This window comes from Anser cygnoides, chromosome 1 (assembly GCF_040182565.1).
Source record: "Anser cygnoides isolate HZ-2024a breed goose chromosome 1, Taihu_goose_T2T_genome, whole genome shotgun sequence".
Lineage (NCBI taxonomy): Eukaryota > Metazoa > Chordata > Aves > Anseriformes > Anatidae > Anser > Anser cygnoides.
This window is the reverse complement of record NC_089873.1, coordinates 94,255,103-94,278,191: the sequence shown is the minus strand read 5'-3', so window position 1 is coordinate 94,278,191 and position 23,089 is coordinate 94,255,103. Positions and strand designations below refer to the sequence as shown.

Sequence of the window (23,089 nt, the reverse complement as noted above, 5' to 3'; positions counted from 1 at the left end):
ACATCTCCGTCCAGGGTGTCTGAATGTGTTTGACATTCTGGGTCATGGGGGGTTCAACCTGTGGAAGGAAGGATGGAGGAAGAGAAAAGCAAGGTTTCAATCCTGGCTCAAGTGACATGCTAAACCAAAAATTCAGCGCTGACTTGAAACCCTTGGTTATAGCTGGGGTTGTTAGCAGAAGGGCTATGTTCAATTCCTACAATTTGAAGGTGGGATCAAACCATGTGGACTTTCAAGTGGCAGTCAGGGAGATGTGGTCTTTGTGCTGTACACATCTGGCACACAAGGGACCATCCACTCATGTCAGCAGCTGCAGTAGCTGCAATGGGGAGGTTACTCAGGTGGGAGCAGGGAACGCTCATTTACACGCCTGCTGCTTGTACAGGCCACTTCAGGACACTGCTCACCTTTGACAACTCCCTCCCTCTTTTTCTGAATCATGATTCAGGCTGAGAAAACACATCCCTTTCCCCCAGAGAGCTCTCATTACTGAGAATGCATTGTTTTTGTTATCTCAGCCTGTCTGGCCTCTCACATAGTTGGCTCTTTGGAGGCAGCCTGCGCTCTGCCATTGGCACCCTCAGAGCAAAACACTCTTATCGGGATGAAGCTGCTTTGTGCCCTTCTGGGGCTTTGCAGCCCAACCTGCGAGTTAAATTGCACAGCGAGCCTTGCAGTGAAGGTTACAACAACACAGTGGAGATTTCGGTTTCGCACCGACCTATCTCTACCGTTCGTCACAAGATCCTCTAAGCCTTCAACTTCCACCTATAATCACATCAAACTGATTTCACTGCTGTTGACTGCTGGTTGCTGTTTGAGACAATGCAGCCATTGTGCAACGATCTGGGTGTGTGTGGAGCAAAGCACCCCGAGCTCTTGAAACAGGGAGCAGAAGAAGGAAAGGTGTTTTGGCGTGCCCGTGCGAGCCCTGTGCCCACCACACGGACACCTTGCAGGTGCCTGGGCAGGGCAGGGGCCCCATGTGCCACCGTGGCCCAGATGCCTGTGGGTGGTGGGCGAGCTGCTGCCATGGCTGCCCTTAATGGAGGCTCCGGCCTGCTCCCAGTGCGACCCATCAGACCAGGCTGCGACCTTTTGGCTCTCGATTTCAGTTAATTGCAGTTCCTGTAAAACGCACAGCATTCCTCTTTTGCTTCCAGCTGTTAGCAGGTGAAGCAAGTTTCTATTTATAACTGTTTTCATGCACTTCCCTGCGCAGGGCTTTGTATGTTCATTGCAAATAGAGACTGGAAAGCGGTGATAAGTTACAGTAGTTTTACTGCGTTTTTAGCCATGGCTTCTCACCTTTCTTGCTATCGAGCCATTGCACAACATACTTTTTGGTCTAAAGTACACACGGATTGAGGAGTTAATCACCCCAGCCTCTTGCTCTGTTATCTCCTATGCCAGGTGAATTGGCATAAATATTGGCTCTGCAATCCAGCTGAGCCAGAAGGATCTGCTTTAAAAAGAAAACAAAAGGTAACCACAGCTTGTATGGAGCATGTTGGTAGCGTTAGGTCAGGATCTGTCCTCATGGGCTATAGCGTCCACAGAGCCGAGGGGATGCGCTCCGCTTGTGGCTGGGCAGCATCTCTCCTCGGCTTTCTGCTAACACTTGAAGCAAGCCTGCAGAAAGCTTCCTTGCACGACATGCCCTGATGTAAGAGATATCAAGGCATTGAGTCATAGATGCATTCAAACGATCTCATAGTCTTTGATGGTATCTAGTGACCTGACGAGCCACTTTTATGCTCCTCAGGTGCATTTTGGACTGCTGGGAGGGAAAAGGGAGAGCTCAGTGGTAAACCAGCCTGCTGTGGTAAAGGTGGGAAGAGAAGAGAGCACTCTTGGTTAGCGCAAACTCGCCTGGCAATGGACCATGAGCTCCCCAAAGCACCACGCTGTCCGTGCCTGTGCTGGGGCACTGGATCCAGCCTTTCCAAATGCATGTGCACTGTTTCCTCCACAAGTTCAGGTATGCCAATGTGGTAGGAGAGCTGCGGGCGGTCACGCAGGCCTTTGCAGGGCTGTGTCCTTGGCTGTACAGGTTTCGGTGCCTCTGCAAAACCAGGTCAGCTCCCACATCTGTGCCAGAGCTCCGGCTCTGAAATCACCACCTCACACTTGGATTGAGGATGGGGAGGCAGCTCCTCACCCAGGGCTTCTGGATGTGCTTCCCAGCCAGCTCTGTCTGTCCTCTGTCTGTGGTTTGGGATAGATGCTGGGGGTTGCCACAGAGGTGCCACATTCTCTACTGACTCCTAGTCTTCCTAGTCCTCTGACTCTTGTCTAGTTTAGGGGCTGAAGGTGCTGTTACAATGCACAGGATCATTTTCTTTGGCTCGTTTTATATTCTCGTTTACAAAGCTGTAGCTTCCCCTTTGCAATGATTGGGTGGATGGCATTTATGGTTTATGGTTTTGGCTAACAAAAAACTTTATTGCATTCAGGCACCAATAATAAGGAGCTTACTCTGGGCGTGATCAGACTTGTGACTGCAAATAACGTAAGTTAGAATGTTATTTGGAGTGATAAACACAACAAACCAAAGACAACACAAATATCTGATGAACTAAATAAACAGAAGGCCTCAGCCAGAATCCAGATAGCATCTCTGCGTCCCAGATAGTGCCTTCAGTCCCAGACCCTTTTCTGTTTTTGCTGCTGACGTGGTGTGAGCTACTTCTGTGAGGAGGGGACAGGAAGGAAGACCTGTGCCTGCTCCCTCCATAGCCCTTTCACTACCCTGAGCCAGCAGGATGGCTGCTTCCACCTCCTGCCATGTGTGGGGAAGGGTGGCAGGAGCAGGGTTGTGATGAAGATGTGGGGCAGGACAGGGTGAGGAGTAGGCCATGCTCTGGGAGGGCAGGTGGCCTGGGGGGAGCTGAAACTGGTGGCTTTCCCTTCTGATGAATCTCTGCTGGGTTTGGTGGAGACAGCGGGCTGGGGAGTCTGCCTGCATGGCTGCTCTTTGCAATCATGTGTGTGCTCCGGCACCATGCACGACAATGAGCATCTCAAGCACTCTGCTCGTCTGTGCCATGTTAGCTGTATGCTCATCTTGCACATCTGTATATCCTGGTCCCTTCAGAATTTTCTGTAACCTGGCCCCTCTGCGGAGGATTTTGAAAGGAGTCCTTTTGAAAGGACTTTCTGCTGTCCCTCAACTACAGCCTCCACGTACAGCAACCATGTGCTGGATGCAGCTGCTCTCTTAAAAAAATAAACCAGCTACCCGTGGATGAACAGTTACATGGCGTGCAGAAGATATCAGTGAGTTACTCACATGCTGCAGGATCATGTGCCATGCCCTCTGCCCTCTTGTAATGCTATTTCCTTGTTTGTGCATATTTGGGTAACTGTCTGGTACCAGTGGCTGTGCCTCACAGCATGCCTATGAGTAGCTCCCATTCATACTGGTGGCATTCAATCAGGAAGCAGCAGCAGCACCAGACAATTTAGATAATCAGGTCATGATGTGAATTGTTGGTGTGCCATTCAAAAAATTTATGAACGGCCCAGAGACAGAAAATGTTTTTCACTGGGTTTATTGTTAGTTTGTATTTATAAGTAATGATTATACAGCTGGCGATCCTTCAATAAGACCAGGACAAGAAAAATCTAGTAATGTGCAAACTGTTCTCATAATAGATTATAAAAACTACAGCTAGAGAGCATCTTCTAATCTAGCAAGTCGTCTCAGTCTATGGTGCACACTGTCTCCATCTGAACAGGGAGACAATGAATCGGGAAGGGAGGAATAAGGGCAAGAATGACCATAGAAACTTAACCCAAGTTTTATTTGGTTTTAGATAAAAGCCCTGGTATCCACAGTGTCTGAGGTGGTCTACTGAGATTTGCATTTTTGCTTTCATGAAATTTAGGTAAGCCTTTGTGTTTGAAAAAAGTGGTGAATTGTCAGTGTACTCCTCCACCCTCAGTAATGAGCACAGCTGAGATGGTTCTACTAGGAGATAAACGATGGCTCAAAATTTGTCTGAGTAACTGGATTATCTAAAAAACAAACACACAAACAAAACCCAACAATTATTGTAGATATCTTCAGAAATTAAATAATGGCTCAAAATCTGTCTAAGTGTCTGGATAATCTCAAAAAACAGAAACAAAAAAAAAAAAACAAAGCAAAACAAAACAAAACAATTTATTGTAGTTATCTTTGGAAATTAAAAGGAAAGGATTTGAGTTTATTGGACTAAGACTTTTATGTGTTTTGTCAGTTTGCCACCTTTGCCATAATATAGCGCTTTATATTTGACAGTTTGTAGTGTTTCTCATTGCTACCAGCAATGGAAAGTAATGCATTCCCACCCACTTAATCCCCTTTAAAAAGAGCGATCCAGACCACAATGAAGTCATTTTGGTAACATGATGCAGATGTTTATAAGCATGCTGTTGTTGTTATGCCAGTCTCGGTAACTATCTCCCGTCGCTGATTTAACGCTTACTAAAATGTCAGAAGCTATTTATTAACCCACCATGAATATATAAACTGGAATCATGAGTACAATGTTTAGCTTAGAATATTGTTTCATTGAATTTACCAAAACGCAGTGCAGAAATGATGCTGCCCTTAACTGTGCATTCCCCAGCCTCTGAGCGTGCAGATTTTATCTGTGATGTGTGAGGGAATCGCATCAGCTCACACAGCAACTGCAAGTGGTGTTTATTCATTTTGGGCTGGGGGGTGGAAGAAAGGGTCTGAGTCATAAAATCTCAAGCCATATTCCAGTTTCTTTAAAATCTGTGTGTGTTCAGGAGCAGAGTTTTTGTCTCTGCAACTCTGAGACCACTAACACTCTTTCTTCATTAACTTCTGGACAGAAGTTTGAAAAACATTCATATTTTGAAACCCAGCTTTTCACAGGGTGAGTGACCAAATTATTATTATTATTATTTTTATTTATTTCTTTATTTTCAGAAGCACTAGCTTACTAGCACAGTGCCTTTCCCTGGATATTGCTGGTTTGATTACACTGACAAAATAAATGTCCTGCATCTCTCTGCCTCCTAGCCTGGGACTGTGCGTGTGGGATTTGTCGGGCTGGTAATTAAGCCTGACGCTAACTGCTGAAGTCCATTTCATCCAGCATTGGATAAAACACAGCCAGTGCCTTCCCGCAGCAAGCAAGCTCTGGCAGGGGGATGGTCACAGATGCCAGGGGGGTCTCAGCCAAATCCCATCTCTGCCCTGCAGCAGTGCCAGCCCATCCATCCCTGTGTGTGGGGAAGGTATCGCTGTGCACCACACAAGCCGTCAGACCTTGGCTGTACAGTTGACCCCATTTCCCTGCATCAGCCCAGGCACTGGAGCCGAGGAAGGGCTCTGTGGGCAGTGCTGGCACCCCACACCCGCTGGCGAGGTGAGCCCTGGTTCCCGTCTGCGCTTGGCCGGGGCCAAGTCTGGCACCACATGTCATTGTCCTGGAGGGGACCTAGCCACGGGCTTGGAAACACCCTGCGCTGGGAGTTTTCCGCACTGTGGAGGAATGAAATGAAAACAAACTGCAGTCATGTCACTGCCGTCCAAAATAAACAGGGATGTGGGGGTGGCGATCCTGCTTTTTTTTCCCTTCTGCATCCCTCAGTCACAGCTGGGATTGGGGCATTAACCCTGCTCCTGCTAAGCTGCCTCGTTGCCCTTCCAGGTGGGAGACAGGTGCTTTGCTGTCAGCTTTTCTGCAGGCGTGAGAAAGGGAGATTCCCCCCGCATTTTGGTCCCATGCTATGTGACATCGTGCTGGTGAGCCCTGTGGCTGACAGTGCCTGTGGGGCTGAGCCCCACGTGCCTTGCCCCCTGCACACGTTTGGGGCCACTACTTCTCCTTCAGCCCTCTCCTGGAACCCCAGCAAAATGCCCCGTGGGAAATGCAGACATGAGAAGATGATGGTAATGGGGCCCAGCAGTCTTGTCATGTACAGTGCTGTGCTCCCAGGGGGTTTCTTTGTTGGCCGTCACCTCAAGGAACAGCTGCTGTCCTTGCTCCAGGTGAATTGGGTGGCAGATCTACACTGCAGCCTGCAAATGCTTCTCATCTGTGGTCCCATCGTGGAGCAAGAACAGGGCATATTGATCTTAACTCCCCCAAATGAGGGAGGTTTGTGTATTTGCTGTGGGCTTCCTGAAGCCCAGCAGCGCAGTGGGAGGAGGAGTTGCAGCTGCTCTGCCACAGCCTTGGGATGCCTCAAAATCTCAGAGCTACCCTCCTTGCCTGTGCAGGGTGGCTGGATAGGACTGAGACCTCTGGGCTGACCAGGGCTGTTGCTGATGATCGCTGCTGGCTGGGATTCACCAGGCAGCAATGTGACCATTCACAGTCTGCATCTCCAATATCTTATTTATTTATTTATTTATTTATTTATTTATTTATTTATTTTTTATTGGCAAAGTTAGGTTACTGTTGTAGACATAATGTATTTATTGGTTGCATTATTCTGCTTTATCTAGGCTATTCTATTTCCACTGGCCCAGATAACTGAAAGCTGCTGACAGCAGTAGCTCTGTGTACTGACCCAAAAGACAGAACTCAAGAAATGTTTGGGGGCCTGGAAGGTTATACACGAAGATGAGAACCCCCCCTGTCTGCCAAATAACTAAAACTGTCGTTTAGCAAGGTGTCTGCTGAAGTCATGGTCCAATGGTAAATGATTAACATTGTGAAGCAAATGAGTGTGCAGCTGGGAGTGATGAAATACTTGAAGGAAATCTTGAGGCATGAGGCAGCTGTAGGCAGCTGGAAAGCAAGGTCACGGGGGGAGAGCTCCTTCGTTATGGCTTTTCACAGAAGACTGAACAAATATCAAGAGAAAGTATCAACACTGCCAAGTTGGCATTGTCTGTTGGTTGATTGACTCTCTTTGAAACTTTATTTTAAAAAACGAAAGTAAATAATTTAGATAAACAAATACCCGAGGGGCGTGCAGCGACCGGTGGATGGGCAGCGCTCTCCTCTGAGCTGGCCTTCAGGAGTGCGGACAAGATGACCCAGCAGGGAGTTTCCACTGCTGCCTTTTGACCGGCTGCATCAGTCTTTCAGCCAAGCTGAAGAAACTCATATTGGAAGTGAAATCAAAGCACCCTTGGCATTTTGTCAGCCGCCTCTGTGTGTGTCTGCTTCGCCGTTCCCGGACCTTCCCTGGGTTTTGGGACGTCGCCGACCGGGCCATGTGAGGGGATGTGTGCCCGCAGCTTCCCTCCGCCCGTGCCTAGGATGTCCGAGCAGTAGAGTGGGAGCAGATATGGCCTCTCAATATTATGCTTCCCAGGGTAGTTTTCCTGCAATTGAGTGATTCTTATGGGCTAGAAAACAAATTCTGTCTTTGTAATGATTTTTGGCCTCGTTGTTTGGCAGGGTTACATACCCTTTCTCAGTCATGTCTGTGTTTCTTCTGGGCTTTGCCAGTGATGAGTGTATCCCGCAGTGCTACCATAATCCTGTAATTCTGACATCAACACGCACACACAAATTAACAGCTGGGCTTCTAAAACCTAGACACTGACTTGAACCTATATGTTTTTACATGGTCAGGTTTCACTTGCCTTTGGTTTTGATTCTTACAAGATAGCTTCTTTGAAGCACTTCTGAGCTCCAGGAACTTAATTTCGTTTTAATGAGAGTCCAGATTTTCTTAATTGCATGATACTTGGCAGTGTTAAGAAAAATAGTAAAAATCATGAGACCTTTGATACTTGCCAGAAATGTACAAGAATCTGCGGGTAACTTTTTATGTCTTATTATCCAACCCAGTTTTCAGGTGTGGCTGTCTGTTAATGCTTTCCAGTTAGTGGACATGAGCTTTAGTCACGAGTACCTTTGTTTTCTACACCTGATATGACACACAGTGCCTGGAAGCCCTGTTTATTTCTTCAGGAAGATATAAAACTGCTTTGTCATAGCCGATTGTCTTGGTGTTTATCATCCTGATGCTAATACTTGTCAGTTCATTTAGTGTGTGTGTATGAGCACGTGTCTGTGGGTACCCATAACTGCTAGCAGACTGCTCTTCCCCAAGCCACACTAATTTCTCTGACCATTAATTTGAAGCCCCAGAGATGGGAGGAGGCAGAAATTAATCATGGACTAGAGGGATTGGGCTATAATTGTGTATTATCAAGAAACATGTTCAATTTTGGTTACACTTCCTTGGAGCTGGGTTCTGCTTCCACTGGAGTCAATGGGCCTGGTTTTGGTGACACCAGAAAAACAGGATTCGGCTTGTGGGGCTGAGCGACCTCCAGCTAAGGTCCAAGGAGAAGCCTCTGAATATAGAGGAAACAGCCTCATCTTGAATGACATATGAGACTTTTCTGTAGGGCTGAGTTTTTCTGGGGTCTTTTTGCTCTTATTTTCCTCTTATCCTGATGTGCTAAAAAATCAGTAATAAATCTTGCTGTTTCCTCAAATGAAGTGAGGCATATAGTGCCAAGCGGGCCACCTATACTTCATCAGGAGAGGGAGGCAGCAGTGGGGCTGAGGAGACTGGAAGGAGCTGTGGGTGTTTGCAGGGATGTGGGACAATACCCTGCGAACAAGACTCACCTGGGCGCTGAGGTGCCGCCTGTGGGGTATAAAAAGCCTGGAAACCACCTAATTTATTTTTTGACTTTTTCTCTTGGGGGGAACAGAAGAGGGACAGGATGGTGTTCCCTTGGCCCTGAAAGCAGAGGGTGACAAAAGCAATGGTACCAAAAGGTATGGTTGTTTCTTATTTTCTACGAGTGTTCTTTGGGAAACAGGTGTGTTTTCTTGTGCTGTTGTCTTGCTTACTGATGTGTGTGATAATTCAGTGAGGCTTTATTTTTTCCTGTGTCTTTGTGGATCATTTGAGCTAAGTTAACTACTATGTCTTTAACGCCCTTGTTTTCTCTAAGTCACCCATGAAGTAGTAAATGAATTTATATCGCTATGGTCTCCAAAGGAGTATTTGCTAATTAATTTGAGGTGCCTCTACTGTTTGCCTGTTCCTGTTGAACTGCTAGTAGCTATGAACAGAGATAACTGCTATCACTGGGCAATTATGGCTTTATTTCCTTCTGACAAAAAGTCTTGTTCTAAGATGTGTTTGGAGGCTGGACCTTGCTTCCTCTGTGGACAAGAGGATGCTCCTAAACGTAACTCAATTAACATGTGGTATAATCCTAGTGAAGATGGTGTATCTCTGTAGTTGTGGCTCATGACAGCAAGTTAGGCTGGTCAGCCTGCTAGCTTACAGACAGGAGCATGAATGGGACTGATTCCCCAAATCCCTTTGATTTGCAGGCTTGTTAGGCCCACAGACGGGCAAGTATGTCTCTCAGGTCTTCGCACTGATTACCTGTGTAAGATAAACCTAGTTGCTTGCCTCATTTGGCTACAGCTATGAGGAAGCCCTGTACCTTTTCTTTGTGAGCAGAAGTCAATCAATTTGGCTTTCTGTGACCCTCTCACCTGATGCCCTGGTGTGTGAGACTTGTGACAGCTTAAGAGAACAATTTTTGGTGCCTGAGCTTACAGAGGTGAGTACTCCTTCCCCTCTCCCAGGCGCTCTCCTTCCTTTTTCACTGTAAACTCTGCTGCTGCTGTTTTCTTGCCTGAGGCCTTGTACATTATCCTATGAATATGATCTCAGCCTAAAATCCAAACCAAGATATAAACACAACAGAAAGCGGCAGAACTGTTTGTTTTGCCTGCGTTGTCTGTTTCTGGAGAAATCACCGCTGTGTTTAGCATCTTGTTTAAATTGCTGAGGTGTTCCCATGCCTTTGAAGGGTTACTCTGCGCTTGCCTGTGGTGTGCTGCTCCTAATCACCTCTGTTTATTGCTGACACATACTTGGCTTGTTTCACCTGCCTGTGATCTGGAGATGGGGGCAGGAGGAGGAAGCATCTTGCTTTCCCAACCAGGGCCACAGGTTGCAGTAAATGGGGCCTGGGGAAGAGGAGGGCTACCAACCACAGCTCTCCTGTTAAAGCCTTTGTTGGGAGTAACGATGTGTTGGCAGGAGGGTCTGGATATGGTCATCCACCACTGCCTGATGACAGGGTCAGGATGCTTTGATATGAAGCACACCGATTTCCTATGCCAACACTGGAAATGATGTTCATCCTGTGTCAGGCTTCTGATGGTGGTGTCAGCACGAGCATGTTGGCTTTGCTCCTCTGGAGGTACCTTGGTCTCCTTGGATCCTGTCCTGTCTCCCTCCTTCCCTCTTCACGGAGCCCAGGCTGGAAGCTGGTTGCACCACCCCTGACCGATACTCACGAAATAGTCGTCTTGGTGCAGGCAGGAGCCCTTCAGGAGCCAGGGCAAGCCTGGGGCGCTGAAATGAGCACGCGTGTTGTTGCAACACCTCCTGCGCTGCCTGGTTTCAGTTCTTGCACTCCTCCCCTCCCTTCTGACTAATGCTGTAGGAATGCGACAAGCCAAAATCTCTGTGGGGTACTGCTTAAATTTTTGCTTTTCTTGACTCTTTGAATAAAAGAAGGTGGAAGGAGGCACGCACATGCTGGCCTCCAAAATAAGGTGACACTGTGCTGCTGGAGGACTTCGAAAAGTGACTCCTGGATTGAGTACAGATGGAGGGAGCTCCTTCCCAGAGAGCAGCTACTCAGCTCCTTCAACAATTTGTATTCCTCTACAACGCATTCAAAATCACTATCTGCTCCCGAAAGCTTGGCCAAGAATTTAAGATACGCAGTCCAAGGGGACAGGAAAATCAGAGATAACTGTACTATGGTTCATGATGAGGTCTGCTAGAAACAGCAATATAAATCACATATATAAGTGGATGCTCTCTTGAGGGGGCTTGGGGGTGGGGAACAGAATGGCAGTTCACATGCTGTGCTCATCTTTTTCGTGATAGTTTCTAAAATTCATCTGTCTGGTGATAGTTTCTAAAACTACTCTAGTCTGAGTTGTTACTATGCTTTCCAAGTGACAATGTGAAATGCTACTGTGGGCTTCCCACCTGACCCACAATTGTGTGGTCAGTGATAAAGTCAAGTGAAGGCTGGGATTTAGAAATCTGAAAGGTATTTCTGTGCTTGGGAACGTCTTCAGTCATCCCTTCTAACTTCAGTGTGTCTTCTGTAACTTTGGTGTAATGTTTTCTTGCCTCATTCAATGCAATCATTGAAGTAATGATGCTAAATTAGTCACGATCCTGTAACTTGCGGCAGATTTTGTTCCCAAATGGGGTGCTTTGTCAGCACGGCAGATGAGCTGTGTTGCAGACTGAAGGGTAGGAATCTCTTCACTGACTTCCTTTTTTCCATTTCTTAAAATTAATAGCAGAAGTTGGGATGCTTTCTAAAACTAACAAAAGTAGAGAAAGCAAATGTGATTGTAGGGTTCCAGCTTGATGGGGTAAAGGGCAAAAAACTGTGATTGAGCGGAGTTATTAATTAACAACTACTTACCGGATTCTTCCCAATTTATGACTTCATCTATCATAACTCTTTCAGTAAATCATCCTTGGTGATTATGTACATGGCCACTGAGTAATCATACAGTATGTACAGCCAAAAAAAAAAAGCTTAGAACACAGCAACTGTAGCTTAAGACCTGTTCCCAAAGCGGACCAGGCCAGAAAATCTTTTCAGCAAGACCGTCTGCAAGCTATTTCGTTAAAAATAGAGGGGCTGGCTGTGGTGCTGGGGGCTGGATGGCTGAAGGGGTAGCCCTGTGGTTGGGTCAGAAATCGGCCACATCCTTGGGGATGCTTCTTGCCTCTCCCTCCAAAGCATCCCCCTCTGTGACTGAGCTGCAGGTTTGGGTGGGGGCAGCAGTGCCACTGCTCCAGTGAAATAGGCTGGGGGGCTGCTGGGCTGGCTGGGGGCCTCCTGGGAAACCCCAGGAAAACCACAACAATGGCCACTTGTCTATTCTTTTGTTTTGAACAAGTACAGTTAGAACAGGAGAGGGGACCTGAGAATGGCCCGGAGAGCATCTGTTCCCCTACTAGCCTTCAGACTTCAATGTTTAACCAGCCTCCATAATTAGGGCATTTTTTTATGCATCATTGTGTTTCTTCTAGCAGGAGGGGGAACAGAAAGAGAGGCAGGTATGAAAAGTGAGCTTGGAGCTGGGAAGGCGAAGACCAAAGAGCTGGAATGGGGCCTATTCACTCCCTGGCACCTTGAGAACCTATTAGTGCAGGGGTGAGCACAGAGTCCATTGGTTTTTGACCTAACCATAGCTCAATAACAAATGCAATCTCAGTGTGAGAGGCAGAAACATCATTAGAAATTGCTGCTAATTAGAGAGTGGACAATTTATTAGTGAGAGGTTGGAATCAGCAAAGCTGAAAATCAGGTGGAATAGCAAAGCAATCAGGATCCTGCAGGAGGTGGATCTCCATATCTCTCTGATCACCCCTCTGCCTCCTGTCATCACAGGGATGTGCCATCACTAATAACTTCATCACCTGCCCGTGAGGCATCGTCTTCGCCGTATGGATTAGAGGCTGAAATGCAGCATGGACTAAATGACTTGCCCAAGGTCACGGAGGAAATCGGTGCCTGAGCCAAGAACTTCAAAACCTGTATTTCTGAATCATGACTGACATCTTGGTGCCAGCCGGGGTTTGGTTAAGGTTGGGTCCCTGGCCAGAAGGAAAGAGTTAAACAAAACAAAAAAGTCATGTTGATGTTCTCTGAGAAACAGCACCTCTGGTTCAAATGTTCCTTTCATGCTCTGACCCTTCCTATCGCCTCAGCTGTCAGTTAAGCTAAAGAGCTTTTCCCAACGTGTTTACTTTGAAACATTCTCTCTGCATGGACCTTTGGGGTCACGAATCCTTCGTGTTTGCTGCCTTGTGGGGTTTTTGTCTAATTATTTTCCTTTTGGAGGTGCTTTCTTCCTTTTTACATTGTCGAAGGGCAGGCGCTGGGAGGGACCAGGGCGGCTGCCAGCGGAGGGTGTGAGTGGCAAGGGGTTAAGTAATGGCTCTGCCAGCGCTGATTCCCGTAACTGCTGCTGCCTCCTGCCCTGCCAGGAACAGCCAGCCCATCGGGTGGCAAGCTTTGAAAGACGAAAACAGCCCGGGCTGGGAATCTGTTGCCCTGCATGGGGCTGCAGGGGAAAGCTCGTGCGTGTGTGTGTGTGTGCGTTTTCAGAGGGAATTTATTAGTGCAATGTAATAATATCTAATTATTTAAGTAATAAGTGGCTGGGAGCTACAGGTGCCCAAAGAAGCGCATGAGGGAGGGTGTGTTTGGGGTGCAGGCAGGAGAGGGGGCCCTGTAGGGTGAGTGCTCCTGCTGGGGCTGCCTGCCTTGGGGCAGGGTGCTGGAGACCCCTGTAAACGCTGCCTTGCTCCTGTCCTGTCTGCTTGGTAAAGGGCGTGATTTGTATACCCCTTTCTTGTCCCCCTCTCCTTTATTTGTTCGTGATCCAGCAGAGGTGGATTACAGGGGGGTGCACAGGGTGGAGTTAAGGGTTTCTTTTAATGCCTGTGTGAATCCACTATTGGTTGAAGCTGCAGAGTAATGTGAGCGGGCTGAATACGACACTTTCTGATGCCCCCAGGAGAAATCAGATGTAACTAAATACATGTGTTCTTAGGAACAACTTAAACTCCTTTTTCTTCCCTTCTTGCTTTGTAGTGCTGATTGTTGGAAACTACCCAGACAAATAGCCTCTTAAATGAGATGCATCTCTGCTTTCATCGATAGTAGCATATTTACATCCCTATATACTCTGCCATAGCCACCTCTAATACCCATAAAGGCAATAGGGTCTAACAGTCCATAAGGCTGTCCTAAAGGATAGGTTTCCACTAAGCTATACAGACAGGGAATTTTTCCATCGGGGGGAGGGAGGGGGGGAGTTTTGTTTCATTAAATCCTGCCACCAGCTTGTCTCTTTAGCTGACTGATGAAGCAAACCTTGAGACCTCACTTCTCCACTGGTTGTTCCCTACAATCCTTCAGTCCATGAGTTTGCTTTTGTCTCCTCCTTGTCACAATGTCACTGAAGCAGTTCAAAAAGCCCAGAGCTCTGAAGGTGACTGGTCAAAGTAGCAACTTGATGGGCATATTGATGCTCAGATAAAATCATTAAGGCTGGAAAAGACCTCCAAGACCATCTGGTCCAACCATCCCCCTACCACAAATATCACCCACTAAACCATGTCCCTAAGCACCACATCCAACCTTTCCTTAAACACCCCCAGGGATGGTGACTCCCTGGGCAACCTGTTCCAATGTCTGAAATAGATATAATCTGAAGTCTTCTACCAAAAACCCCCGCATGACTCAGGAAAGCGTTCTTTGTCCAAGGAAGCTTTGCTTTATCTCACGTGCGTCAAACCTCAAGTAGCTATTGTCCTGAAAATCTGCTTTTTGCTAACACCCGATGGTATAGACAGGAACCATCAACGTGGGCTGAGATGGCGGGAGAGGCAAGCGCAGGTTATCCAGAATCACAGCAGAGTAAAGGTCTGTCTGACCTGTGTCAGTCTGTCTTCTGCAACCAGACAATAAAGCCATAATTTTTATCAGCTCTTCAGATGGGGAAAAAGTGTTTAACCTCATTTCTCAAGAAAAGCTGGATGTTGTCTTGAGTCTATGTGCTGACTGTAATCCAAGTACTCTCCTCCCATTTTTCATCAAGCAGACTATGACCCATTCCTGTTGTTTAACCCTCCTTTGACCTAAGATGCTGTATAGCTGTAGTCCCATTGATTTTTTTCCTTGAATTATTATGGGAATTGAAGCATAAATGTGCTCTTTCCTTAACAGCCTTTTTTTTTTCCAAATTAACACCTTCTGTCCCCTCTTAAGTAGTATTTAAAAGATATCTGGATAGACAAATGTAATTATGGAAAGACTGAAGTAAAGGAAAAGCTTGTTTGTAAATTTATATTGAATCATTAATTGTCATGTTTTGTAGCATTTTTATCTGTGGTAGCACTACAGTAATTACTTTCCCTTTCCATGACTGGAATTCTTTCAGAGGTCTTAACGTGTTGTGTTTGAGCGTTTTGCATGCTGTAGCTTGACTTTAGGATACTTGTGCTCTCAGTTCTTGGGCTGTGAAATGTGACCACTTCCATAGGGCTGATGTGAAGAGTGAATGATTGCTTGCAAAATGCTTTTGACCCCATGCTTTGCACATATCTGAAGTGATACCGTATTTTTAAACATCTATCTCACCTTTGTGGGCAGCATGCATAGACGCAGTCCGTTCCTCCTTGTGAAAAAAACAGGCAAGTTTGCCAGAATCCAGTCTTATACTGGTACTAAACATGTAGTGCTTCTAAGGGGCCATCACCAATCTCTTTTATCTGCAGACTAGTATCAACCAATTCATCTCAACGAAAAACACTGAGAATGGATTGCTACTCTTGAACTGCTTTTTTACTTAATCCATTAAAAAAGCTAAACAACTTCAGTAGTGAAGACTGGTATTTTTCAGAACAGATAATAGAAAGGGGAGGAGCAAAATAAATACTTGGCATATGTGGAAACAAGTTATACATCTGCTTCCAACCCCAGCTGGAGCTTGCTTTAGCTTTAGTACTGCAGAAAGAGCTCCACTCACTGGTAGAGCATGTTTCTAGACTCTGCGAATAACTTGGTCCTGGGCTAAAAAGATACAAAACAGCAGCATTTCCAAATGATAATGTCACTGCTGTGCTGGGAAATCTTGTGTTCAGCGCAGGACTGCTTGTTTCCTTACTAAACCAACTCAAATGTTTTGTGAACCTTATGCATGGAAGTTAGCCCATAGATTATCTGTGTGTATGGAATAGGTTTGGAAGCTCTTAAGAAGTTTGCTGCCTGGTTCACTAGGCTGATGCACACTGTGCATGGAAGGCTTTTGGCTTTGGTCCCACTATGGCAAAAAGAAAATTCCAGTTTTGACCAACATTGTTCTCCCTTTTCCTGACCAAGTCAGCACTTCTGCTGCTGCTTTTTCTCTCTCCTAGGAGCAGGCCCCTCTGCAAATGCACTGGCAGCATGTCGTGCAGCTGCCTGCCAATGGCTGCTTGGCGTAGGGATCTTTCCTCTGCTACCAGAGTTGTTGCTCTTGGGATTTTGCTGTTCCAATGGGCAACAATTAACATTTTAAAAGGATGTCAGTGATGGTTTGGAAGACCTAATGACAATAAAACGTGGGTTTATTGTGGCTGTACCTTCAGAGCTAGATCATAGTTCACAAATTGCTGCATGTCCTACACCTACTGCAGGACTAGGCCTGCAGAGTTACAGGCGATGGGGCCAGGCATGCAGAGATGTCTTGGCTGGCTTTGCGTGAGTCGGTGCTGGCACTGAAGGCACCATTGTTGCATCAGTGGGGCAGTGCTGGGGTGTGGGTCTGCACACATGAAGCTGGATGGCTTTCAAGCCCCAGCCAGGCATGAGCCATGCAGATGCCTGGGGCTGTCTTGGCTCAGGTGTCTCTTTGTGCTGCTCTAAAATAGTGACAGGGCTGTTTCTGGAAGTAAAAAATGCTTTGTGCCCACATAAAGTGGTTACAGCTTGATGTGTTATCCTTGTTACATTGCCTGGTCTACTCCACTGCTGTTTGACTATGAAGAAGGTCCTTTGTGGTTGCCTCTATCTCTGAGGCTTGACTGCTGCCTGGGTAGTGGGTAGGAGTGTGTATGAGCACAGGGTGCACATATAAGATGCTGCGGTGGTATGGCTGTGGGATGTCTTGCTCCTTTTTGTGGCACTTGGGATATTAGTTGTGGCCACATGGCTGCAGCAGCAGGCACAGCCACTAAAATGTAGTTGGTGGAGATGTACCCTTGTAAACAAATTGTAGCTGAGCCTGCCATAACAAGGTCACACTTCAGGGTTTTCAGGTCATTAATTGAAAATGATTGGGTTTACTGCCAGTCATAAACGTTGATTCCTGGCAGAGAAATCAATATTGCCTCCAGTCATCTCAAAAAGTGTCAGTCTTTTCACACCTGAATAGACACATGCCCTATGTTAACACGTGCCATGAGACATGCTTTGCTGGTTGAAGATGTTGAGAGACATAAAGACAAATCAGTGTGTGCTTGCTCATCCATGATGAGAAAGCTATCTGAATTTAGTCCTGGTTTGGGAAAAGCCACCTTATTTAGTGGCAGATGAGCTTGTAAGGGTAGGTATCTCTAGTCAGATCAGGAGATGTGCTACGTGCATGGCTGTGCTACCTGGCACATGGTGGAGGCAGAAACTGTGTGGTGTTGTGTTGTGGTCTGGATATATCTGGGAGAGATGGAGCCCTTTTAAATCTGGAGCCTTGTGTAACCCTACCTGTACCTGGTTAAAGCTTCCCTGTCCATGTGTTTTGTGCAGGTTGGCCACTGGGAGCTCAGCTGAAGGTCAGGATTGGAAGCTCTTCTGTTCTGTGCAAGTATCTCTGTTAATGCTATGGGGAGCACACCTAAAGGAGCTGTACAGGCCCATCTGGCCCCGTCCTGTTGCAGAATGGCCATAAACAGGTATCCTGGTGGAGGGAAGAGCGAGGCAAGTGAGCGTGACACTGCTCCCAGTTCTCTTCTCAGGGGTTGTCCACAATAACCTGACTTACTGAAAGTCACCCAGGAATTTGTACACTTCTTAAGGGGCTTTGTGTTCTTATGGTCCAGTGGTTTTACTGTGCTCCCTGCATGCACAGGGAACTCCCCATGAGTCAAGGCTTAAAAACTACATATAACCTCTATGAACAATGTTGCTTCCCACTTCCCTTCTCCCCAGCCTTTGTGAGCCCTGACCCTTGGAGATGGGTTGCATGTGAGGAAGAGGGATCAGCTCTTGGCCTTGACACAGGGTGGTCACCAGCCTCACAGCAGCTCGGTCAAGCCTGCTGTTGCTTTGCAGTTGATGTCACCTGCCTCCCAGGTGGGATTTGGGCAGGACAGAGAGGCTACCTCCATGCTTAGACACTGTTATTGCTTGGCACTGTGGATCCAGGACCTAGCTGTGCTGAGTGATGCACGAACAGTGTGGTCCCAGCAGTCTGCAAGCTATGTAAATTATGTCCTGGAAATTGCACAGGGATCCTGATACATCTACGTTCCTTTGGCTTCATTTGTAAGGGTTTGCCAAGTCACTAATGAGAGAGAAAGTTGTCTTCAGAGACTCAGCAAGCCAGCTTTGGCCGATGATATTTTATTAGCTATCTTTGCCAGGAAACTGAAGCAATACGTTGATATGGTAAAGGACACTTCTCTCTTCCAGTGCCAATGTAGTCATGTTTTATGAGCAAATAGCCATCTGCCACATAGCTGTATGAAAACGTGCACATTGCATAAATGCTTATGTGTAGTAGATGAGATTCTTATCATAACCTTAAGCATAACATGTAGCTATCTGGACCAGAATAATTATTAGGAAACATTTCAACTCCATTTCAAGTGTTCTCCATTTCAGTGCTGTTGAGAGCTGTACTGTAGTCAAGATATGGATGCTTGAAATTAATTACTAAGTGGTGTAGATAAAATATTTACAAAGCATTTTTCTTCTGTTAAAATTTCTCCTCTTGAAGCAAGAGTGAACCCCTTAGTAGTGAGGATCAGCATTTCTTTGGCTTGTGAAGTTCCATCTAACGTCCAGGGAAGACTGAAAACTCTGCATTTAATTCCTTTTTCAAGGAGTAGATTAGTAAAATAAAAGACAAGCAGAGGTGAGGAAGTTTATCTGCTTTGATGGTTGGGGTTAGTAAATGTGGTGAGAAAAAATTACCTGGATTTTTTTTTTTATTCTTTACTTTGCATTTCTGTGATTTTTTAGAAAAAAATAGAGTTTCATATAAGGAGTAACTGAATTTTAGTTCATAAAAAGAATAAGTTTTTATTGTGCCTTTTAATCAACTTTTTTTTCTAACCAAAAAAGCATGCAGCTTTTTCAAAGATATTCAAATTAAGATATGCTTTCTGCTCTTCATTACATGAATAAAAGGCGGGTGCTGACACTTGTGTGTTATGACCTATACTCCAACTTCTGATGCAAAAACTCTTTCCATACTTGCAACTTCATTTATGTGGTACCAAGTCCTAGACAATAAGCTTCAAGTGATTGTAATACCCTTCACAGATGCTTTAATTATGTCCCTTTTTCAGACTTGTGAGGAACAGGATCATCTAGCTTAGCTGAGAACCCATCCTCCCTCTGACATTTTAAAGGCTTGGTTAAAAAATGAAGTTGTTTCAAACACTTGAAATCTAGAACCAAGAACGTCTGGGTAAATCAAATAGCTCAGGTGCTTGATTTGTCATGGGAGTAAATAAAGTTGCGGTGGATTTCTGTATTATGAACAAACTGATGGTCTTCCCAGCAGCTCCTGGAAGTGCTTTGCCTGATTTCACAGCTGATGCCTCTGTGGTAGAGGGGATTTAACATGCTGAAGTTCAGTGTTGTTCTTTCATATTTAAAAAAAAAAAAAAAAGATTGAGGAAGAGCCAATGTATGTACTTTGGTTTGGAGGAATGATGAGCAGCAGCCAAGGAACATTGAGGTCCCTCAGGTTTGTTGCACCATTCTCTGGCATAAATGTGTGTCTGGGCTCTCCTGGAGATGTGGGATCTGCCTCCAGGCTGGATGCAGCTCATCTGTAGAAAAGTACTCTTGCCTGTTGCAGCACTGCAAGATTAGCCTTAGAAAGGCATGCTAGCTTGTTCCTTTGAGAGATGGTGGGGCTGAAGGGAAATGATGAGGCTGCTTTCTTGGGGGAAGGTCAAGCTGATGGGTAGTCTGGTGCTTCAGCACCCGGGGCCTCCAAGGACTGTGTGTCAGTCCCTGCTGCAACCTGGTGCCTGCAAGGGGATGGGCAGGATGGGGGCATCACCCCTGCTCCTGTCCTGGCTGATGGAGCAGCTGTGCTGCTGTACCCTGCCACTGCTGCTGGGATGGGCCTTGGTGTGGAGGGTAAGCAATACCTAGGATTGGCCCTCTCCTGCCTAATCACTTGCCCCCTTTCCTCAGCTTGTGAAAAAGGACTGTGATATGTATTGGTCCTATCTGAATTCAGATGGATCAGGGCTCTAACATGAGCTTATCCCACCCTTTACAAGTAATAGATTTTTTTTTTCTTTTGAATTAAAGAAACTGAAGATAATTTGCTGCTTGCATTATTTTTTTTTTTTCAAGGAGTAGCAAAGATAAGCTGTGGTATTATGGCATCAGTGCTGTGGCTGGATCATTGGTGGTAATGCTGAATGTGAACCAGCTGGATTGAGGCTCTCTTCACTCAGGCAGGTGCCTATTGCTTTTGCATGATGAGTGAACAGCTTGGGGGTATCAGACTAGTGGTGGCCAGCTCTCTCCAGTGTTTTCCTCTTTCAAAGAGCCTCTTCTTCTGTTGTACTAGGGCACGTACTGAGGAAAGGAAAAGGAGGTAAATATCTGTGCAGCTGTTTTATCATTCCATGAGGGCTTCATCCTCCCGCTGCACTGATGGGGAATACATGTGCAATCTCTACTGTCACAGGCCCCTGAGTTTGGGCTGGAGTGATGAACTTGTGGTGTACCAGGCTGTGTGGCTTGGGGTCAGCAGGGCTGTGAGCAGTAGAAAACATTTTGCTTGGTACAAGGAGATATGAGTGTTGGGGTGCTAGATCCATCTGCGTGGAGACTCCATCTAATTTCTGCTGAAGATTTTTCTGAGGGAAATATTGCTTCTTGTGTAAGATGGTGGGTACTTTATGCCAGCCTTGGGTGTTACGTATTTGTCCTCTAAAACATAACGCTTGCAAGCGCTGCTGTTCTTGAATTAAACTTTCTAGTATTTTCTAGTATTTTTTCCTAGAAAGAACTGGTGTGCTTGTACTGGTGGTGTTTCAGTATGCCATGGTGAGGGAGGCATACAAAGCACAATCCTGCTGTGGGGTGAGGGAAGGGAGACAAGTGTGGTTGTCTGGAGCTTAGTGACAGCTCAGACGCTGGAGCAAGGCTTTGAGTAGGGCACGTTGTGTAGCTGGTCTGCCAATTGGCATGCGTCTTGAAAGCACTCATACAAAAATGTGAAATACACTATTTCTAGGTGAAAGGCTTCTACGTACAAGTGTGGGCATAGGAGCATACAAATAAAATGCCTCAGGAAGAACCTTCTTAAAATGATAACCAGTACTTTAAAGGGGTGAATATTTTGGTCTTTTTCCATATTTAAGAAAAAGGAAAAAGACCTTAGCAAGTCCTTTGATCGGTCTAGCAACCCCACCTGAATTCTTCAGGTCAGTGTCTCTTAGCAGGGAGACTAAATAGCTGATGCTGGAAGATCTGGTTTTGCTAGAAGCTGTTGAGACTTAGTGGCCCAGTCAGTGGGTTAGCGAAGCAGAACACGTAGTTAGTTACACAAGCAGCTGTCTGTTTCCTGAAAAAACATACTGTGTATGCAGTTACATCTGCTGGAGTCCAAGGCTTGCTGGTCACACTTTCCATCTGTCTTTTCCAAGTACCTTGACCATGGCTGGAGCTTTTCCTGATATTCCTTCATCAGTTCTCTTGCTTTCTCTAATTCTCTAAAGGCTTTCAGCAATGAAGGGTTGTGTGTACAACTCAAATGAATAGATCTCATGGAAAGGAGCAAGGATGTATCTTAGACATCACTTCAAAGACAGTTTTGAAGTAGAATTTTAGGGCAGGTGGAAATATTCTTGGAGGGACTTATTTTTAGAGGAATAAACACCCCTAGTATTCTCATTTTGTGTGATCCAGATCAAAATTTGTAATGGTCTACAGTAAAACATTGAACATCCATTCAGCTTTATGCTAAAAGCAAACTCAAGTGGTGCAGTGGCAATGCTGTGGGAATTCCTTGTGTAAAAGCAGAAAGATCAAACTGATGCTTGTTATGGAAAGGAGAAACTAGCTGTGGCGTGGGTTGGAAGTGCAAGACTCAGTAACAGACTGTGCTCCATTAAGCACAGACTTGCTGAGACTCTGTAGTACTTAAAAGTGTAAAAGGGGGGCTATGTACTTGTCATGGGTTGGACTATACAGGCTGTAAAAGCTGGATGAAAAGGTTGCAGCAGGATTAGACCTGGGACGGCAGGTGTTCACACACAAAAAGAAATCTGATCAGAGTAAAAAAAAAACTTAATCTGTGCGCACTTCTTTTGGGACTAGAGAGCCTTCTCATTTCCCAGACAATGCTGGCATCATGTGGCCACTTCATTTAGCTCACCTTGTATTAAAATATCTTTGAAGAATACTTGCTGTTCCTCAGCATCTTTCTGCATAGAATCCCTCAAAACTCACAAATGCCCCAACGCAGCTGCTTCATTTGCCTGAATGCACTGGGACACTACCCCCATTTTATACAAGGCATGAGGAGTTTTAATTGATGGCTTGGGAATTTCATTTTCTGACCAAACGTCACTGATCATATTTTTCAAATAAATGGAATCTGTAATGATGCTTTCATGGGGACTTTGAAAAGGAGTACTATTCTGTAGAAGATTTTTAGTAAAAGAGGCTTCTGTGGCAGCTGGAAAATTGAAGAAAACTGCATGTCTGATTCTGAATTTAATAACCCAGGCTGCAGAAAATAAAAGTAATTTTAAAGCAATACTACTGGTATTCTGGAAGAATGGAAACCTGGGTAGAGATGGTAGAGATACTATCTAATACTAATTGAAGTGGGATCCTGTTACACAGACAAGACTGATTGAAAGAATTTTGCAAAATTTCCCCTGAAGCTCAAGTAAATAAAGCCTAGGTAGTATAGCTTTAATCAATGGTACTAATAACTTATTAACCTCCATATGAAATAATCTGCCAAGAATAAAAAGCAGAATCTGTTCAGGGGAGTTCTTCTTTGAAGTTCTGTACATCCAGATAAAATGGCAAACTTGGCTAGAAGCATAAAACGCACAAAATGAAGGTATTTCTCCCAGCAGTGTTTCAGACTGAGAAACAAATGATACAGCCTTCTGAAACAAGAAGACAAAGCATGTGCATGATTACACACTTCTGTAAGCCTACAGATGAGCTATGTATGCTTACATACATTTCTATACATAGAAAAGTTTGTGCACATACACAGCTATACTTCTCTGCAGAGACAGTTTAAACTAAAAAAAAAAACAAAACAAAACTTGGATGGAAGAGGAGTGAAACTATCAAGTGCAAAGCTAATGACAA

The 23,089-nt window shown here is 45.5% G+C and overlaps 1 protein-coding gene across 1 annotated transcript in view; it reads left to right on the top strand.

Moving 5' to 3' along the window:
• The first annotated feature begins 4,698 nt into the window (after positions 1–4,698).
• ZPLD1 (zona pellucida like domain containing 1) overlaps positions 4,699–23,089 on the top strand; it is a 109,161-nt gene continuing 90,770 nt past the window's right edge. The window contains exon 1 of the mRNA XM_067002823.1: positions 4,699–4,892. The gene's annotated coding sequence lies outside the window, so the exon portion shown is untranslated. The remainder of the gene's footprint in view (positions 4,893–23,089) is intronic.